Source organism: Ixodes scapularis, unplaced genomic scaffold (assembly GCF_016920785.2).
Source record: "Ixodes scapularis isolate PalLabHiFi unplaced genomic scaffold, ASM1692078v2 PGA_scaffold5__190_contigs__length_132052651, whole genome shotgun sequence".
In the NCBI taxonomy this organism is placed as follows: Eukaryota; Metazoa; Arthropoda; class Arachnida; order Ixodida; family Ixodidae; genus Ixodes; species Ixodes scapularis.
The window spans coordinates 117,084,893-117,090,892 of NW_024609880.1; the positions used below are offsets into that span (position 1 = coordinate 117,084,893).

Genomic DNA, 6,000 nt, shown 5'->3' on the forward strand with positions numbered 1-6,000 from the left:
GGTGAGTAATCTCAGTCTGGACGATATTTTATTGCATTTGAGAGCTTCAGGAAGCACATGAAACGTAAAGATGTCGAGGGAGGATCTGGGGAGCCAGAAAATGGAAGCAGTGTGGGGGTGATGCATTACACTGCTTTATGGTTGTCCCCCTCCCCCCCCCCCACCCCCCCCCCCCCATCTTCCCTCTCTTTATACTATATTTGTGTACACCATCGGAATAAAAGGGTAGAAAAATGTGGTATAACTTCTGTCATTAACATATATAACATATATGTATGATATAAACTGTATGTGCAATATTTTATCTCCTTTTATGCAGAAGAGGTTGATGGGAAGACGTTACTAAACTTGTCAGTGTGGATGATTGAGCAGTTGCTCCCTGCTATCAAACTGCGAGTCAAACTGCTAAAACTGATTGAACAGCTAAAAGGAGACATAAAAGAAAGGTGGGGCACATTACTCAATTCGAAATTTGCGTTCCATTTGTGAAATTCGAGATGCACTAATTACATTGTTATTTTTCAGCTTGCCTGGACCCTCCAATGTGCCTCGTGCTAGTAACACAGCAGCCTCAGTTTGGTCTACAGAGGTTGTAAGGATGTATGGCCACAGATATATATTCTCCCATAATTTCCCTCGCTACTGTTACAGAGGCTGTGTGAAAAGAGTGAACTGTTCCTTCAACCACAGCGAAATGAAGCACGAACAAAGTTGGTCGCTGCGTTGGCAGACGACATTCTGAGCAAAACTCCGAAAGCAGCATCATTTGAAGTCCTCACTTATATATCTTAAAATAGAGGCTAACATTTGTTGTTTTTTCTTTCCAGAACGCCAAGTCGGTCTTAGCTAGATGATGTCATGCGTGCCCGCCAAGCGGCATACCCCTTCCTGGCCGACTCCACTGGACGCTGCGTAAGATTTACAAGAACTTGTTTTCATTCTGACAATTGAAATGCTTGTATCGAAGTTTATTATCTGCATTGTAACAGGCTTGCTACTCGTCAGTCTCACTGTAGGATTCACTGCGGCACAGCCTTATTAACAAAATGAAAAAAGAAAGGTTGCTTCTTATGCATCTGCCAGAAGTTCAGCAAAACAAGGAAAACTATGGCAAAGGTGGTGGACGAAAGCGAAAGGAAAAACGCCAACGCAGTGACTGTATTCAAAAATAAAAAAGGACCATGGTAAGTTTGTTATAATCTGGTTCAGACACAGTTAAGAGAAATACAACTAACCTGGAAGCGGGAACTGTTCTTAAATAGTTATTCAGCTAAATGTAGTTATGTAATTGCTGCACCATATGCTTCAAAGTGCTCAGCCTGTTACATTTCGCCAAAATGAGAGGAATCTTTTACAGTTTTCATTTGCCCGTCCAGAAGAATGGTTAGAAGCTTGGGAATGACCTTACCAAATTCGGCTTGATTGTTTTTAAAAGGCATATTTATTGTTCGCATGCAGATTTTTGTTATGAAGTCTTAAATATACGACATTGATATTCACAATCAAATGACGAAATCTTTGTTTTATTATAACCTTTAGAACTGTAACAAAACATCTCTTTGTGTACTTAAAATGTTTCTATTTTTACATCATTTTATTTTAGTGGTACGTACTGTTTGCTTTACTTTTGATTCCGTACCTAAAACCACTATTCACAGAAGTTTATACTATCCATCATCACTCAGACTGTTGTTGCCATGTCTGGTGCTTCTATGTGCAACTAAGCAGATAGTGCTTTGTTCGAGAGAATCAAACTTGTCAAGCAATTGATGTTAACAAAAGGTTGCACAGGAGTGGGAGGGCAAAGTAGATAGTGTTTTAGCTGAGCATGCCAACACATTAACCGTATGATAATATTCACAGTGGTAAGAATAAAGACGAAGTTTTTGCTTACATGCCAATACATCTTTTAGCAGCTCCTAAACGTACTTTTGGCTACTCCTAAATGGACTTCTGACTACTGCAACAGGTGCTCCAAAGTGACTTGAACGAATCACATTGCTGTAAATGTAATCTGTAAAAGTCACAGCTGCATGGCTTGTCAGATATATCAAATACTCTCTGGTTGTCTCTCGGTTAAATCTTTTTTGTTGCATTGAACTGCCTTATTATAGCTAAAATATAGAGTGCATATAACTTGATCTATTTGGACCCGTGCACCCACTGTTTAAATTACAATTTTTTACATAACATAAAATAAGGCTTGCTGGAGTTCGTCTGGTACACAACTTTGTTCTTCAAATCCCATATTCTGTGCATGGCACTGACTTTTTTTTTTCAGGTTCCACATCATGACGTAGAAGGTACCGACAACTGTGCAGACCACGTAGAGATTATGGCTGCTGAATGCTCCAAGGCTGCAACAGATGTGAAGCTCTTAATTCAAATAATGGCACAGACGTAACAGGCAAAGAGGGTAGACATCGCTGGCAAGACCACCACTGGTGTTATTTAGCTGTACCCGGCCCTCTGCATTCCCGAAGTGGTAATTTTAACACCTTTTCCACTAAACTTTCAAACCAATAGACAGCCTGAATGGTGGATCAGTTTTGTCTGGTTTTGAGTTACTTCAAGCCTAAAAAGGGTATACTAAGAGAGTTAGGCACTGTCTAAAGTCAGCTAACAGCCTGGTTTGCAGCTGCCTACTTGCAGTGCCGTTGTGCTCTTTGCCTGGGTTTAACACCTGTTTGTGCCATGCGCCCTCGCAGTGTGTGGTTGGAGAGGGGCATCATGAGAAGGAAGGAGCCAGAAGTCTTGTTTTGCCGCAATTTCTTTTTTCCTGCTTCCACACCTGAGTGGTTGTCTCGTCCATCTCGTCTCCAAGATAGCATTTTTATCCATAAAGTATACCTCAACAAGAAAGGGTTTTGAAGTTTTTCCAAGTCAGTTTTTGTTTGCTTTTGTTAGTGGTCAAATAATAGATCTGAGCTCGCTAACGTGCCATATATGAAATCAGACATCTAGAACGTTGTCTCCATTTTCTCAAGGCCAAAATTTCAGTGTCTCATTTCAGTGTTCCAGGAGGCCGTGTTATATTTGATCTATATTTTAGGCAGAGAAGCATTCTACTCATGTGCTAAGTTTCAATCTAGTCATGTTCAATAAACGTCAGTATGTTTTTTTTTTGTGAACCGCGGTATCTTGTCTTCATTTCACCATTGACAGGTTGGACATTGCAGAGCATCTCTTTTGTTCTCCTACCTTTATTCCCTATACCTCATACTTGGTCTTGACAAGATTATCAACGATGAATGTGTACTTGAATACCCATCCAAGTCAGTGGTTCTGCAGTAGATGTAGTGCCCCAGAAAAGGAGCCTTGTCGTTCAAAGCCTGTTTTGCACGTCTGTTGACGTTTGCAAAACGTCTAGGTGATGTATATTGCCTCTTTGAATAATTCGAGACAGTCAATAAAGAGCGGTTTACAAAAGAGCTACTGTACACCTAAAATTGCTGCCCAAGTCGCTTTTTGCGAATAAGTTATTCAAGTTAACTCGAAAGTGGTCTTTGCAACAAAACTTTCATTGAAAAGGTTCATAATAGAAAGCTCTCTCGGTGAAAAGTAACTTAAAAGTTAGGGGTGAGCAAGTAGTGGTTAAAATAAAATCCTTGGTAGTTTTTTATAGTTCTCTCTCGGATGGAACGGTTTTTCATCAAATACCTTTGCAAGCTTCTTATAAGCTCTTTCAATTGACCAGTAAATCATGAAAAACCTTTATTGAGTTTTTTTAGGGTCTAAGGAAATAACAGTTCTAAATAAACTTTCAAGGGAACTTTACTGTTGGGGTGTGCGGATACTCCTCGGTTCAAGTAGCGCAGCGATATTGCTAGATTCAAGAAGTCCACGGTACACAATGACTTTCATTGCAGTGTTGAACCTAGAAATATCGCTCTTCTTTTCGAACCGAGGGGGTATTCGCACACTCAACATAAAAGTTCCCTTGAAAGGTAATTTAGAACTTATTTCCTTAGACGCTAAAATAACTCAATAAAGATTCTTCATAACTGGTTAATTAAAAAAGAGCTTATAAGAACCTTCCAAAGGCACTTGATGAAAAATTGCTTTATCCTAGAGAGAACTAAAAAGAACTGTTTCAGCGACAGAACAACTGGAAAGAACTTTTTAAACGTTCTCCACGAGGAACTGTTCGATTGAAAAGAGAACTTAAAAGAACTGTTAAACGGTTCTTCACCAAGAACTGTTTTAGCGAGAGAAGGGCTGAAAAGAACTTTTCACAAGTTCCTCACGAAGAACTGTTTCATTGAAAAGGGAACTTAAAAGAACTCCTTAAAGGTTCTTCATGAAGAACTTTTTTATAAGGTGCTTAAAAGAACCTTTTAGGGTGCAAAATATGGACAAGCCGAAGAACTCCAAAAAGTTCTTTTTCGAACGGATTTTTTTTAGTGTGTAGAAAGTGCTTGTTCATTCTCGCCCCGAGCGCGCTACGGTCGAACCTTCTCCGCCGAATCTTCGAGATAGTGACTCACTCTAGATAAGAGGCCGCTCGCGACCTTGTCGAGTCAGTTTCGCCCCAGCGCTCGACTGTGCTGTCTCGCCGACCTCGACGCTCGCGACGCTTTGTTATTATTTTCTATCTCTTTTTGTTTTGGCACAAGTTCGCCACATTAAACGTTTAGTTCTTCCTGTTTATTTATTGTTATTCTGGTCACCACCCGTGACATTTTGGTGGAGGTGCGGGGTACCGCATGCCTGTGCAGCGTTCCCCTCCAAGAGCCCGCAGTGCAAGTCCGGTACCAAGCCCAGTGAGAAGACCACTCCCCGCGGAACCCGAAACTCGGACCAGCCGGCGCATCAAGGGAGAGGATCCTGAATACGGTTTGCTACTGGCCAAGCCCAAGCCGAAGAAGACGACGATGGCCGACCAGGCGCAGGCCCCGGCTGCTCCTGCCGTCGTATACCTGCCCGTCGCACCCAAAACTCCGACGCCGTTTCACGGAGACGCACACGAGGACATCGAGGACTGGCTGCAACACTATGAACGGGTGGCCCGCCATAACGGGTGGTCAGCCGAGCAATGCTTGCAGAACCTTCACTTTTCGATCGAAGGAACTGCGAGGCACTGGTTGGAAAACCATGAGGCTTCTTTGACGTCGTGGGAGGTGTGCAAGCAAGAATTGAAGAAGACGTTTGCCTGCCAACACCGACGTGAGAGGGCCGAAGATCTCCTGCGAACAAGGACCCAAGACCTACATGAGAGCGTCACCAGCTTCGTTGAGGATGTTCTCCGCCTGAGCGCCCGCGCCGATCCTCAGGCTACCGAGGAGAAGAAGCTGCACCACTTGATGAGGGGTGTGAAAAGTGAGATATTCGGCGGCATCATTCGCAATCCCCCGACAACCGTCGACGGGTTCGTCACGGAGGCGACGAATATGGAACGGGCCCTACAAGCACGCGCCAGACACTACCAGCGACACCCCGGCGTAACCACTCTGGCGACATCCGGATCCGACCTTGGCACCACCCTCCCCGGCATCCGTGAAATTATCCGTGAAGTCGTCCAGGAGGAACTCAAGAAGCTCGTGCCCGCTGCAGTACGCCCGGCCTCACTCTCCATCGCCGAGGTTGTGCGGGAAGAAGTCCAGAGAACCTTCCAGAAATAGGCTCCTGTCGTCGTGGCAGCCCCCGAGGAGCCCACGTTGACTTACGCCGCAGTGGCTCGACGGCCACCGCCTCCTCCTCGTCGCACCTATGTCGCGCCGCCCCGACGTCAGTCTCCTGCGCCGCAGCACGACCGACACCACGACGACCAGGTCCAGTACGCCTGCCCGGAGCCTCGCGCACCCCGCAAGACCGACGTGTGGCGAACGCCCGACCGACGCCCTCTGTGCTTCCATTGCGGGAAAGCGGACCACACCTACCGCCGATGCCCATACCGACGACTGCCGCTTCGCGGGTTCCACCCGAACGACCCGCGACCCCGTTATGGTGAACGCCCTCGGGAGATCGACAAGTACCTGCGACAACCTCAGTCCCCCGAGC

The 6,000-nt window shown here is 45.0% G+C and overlaps 1 long non-coding RNA gene across 1 annotated transcript; it reads left to right on the forward strand.

Moving 5' to 3' along the window:
• Nucleotides 1-869: 869 nt before the first annotated feature.
• Nucleotides 870-2,373, forward strand: LOC120843084. Its single transcript, XR_005716086.1, has 3 exons — nt 870-912; nt 990-1,184; nt 2,282-2,373. It is a non-coding gene; the product is annotated as an uncharacterized LOC120843084 (long non-coding RNA).
• The last annotated feature ends 3,627 nt before the right edge of the window (nt 2,374-6,000 follow it).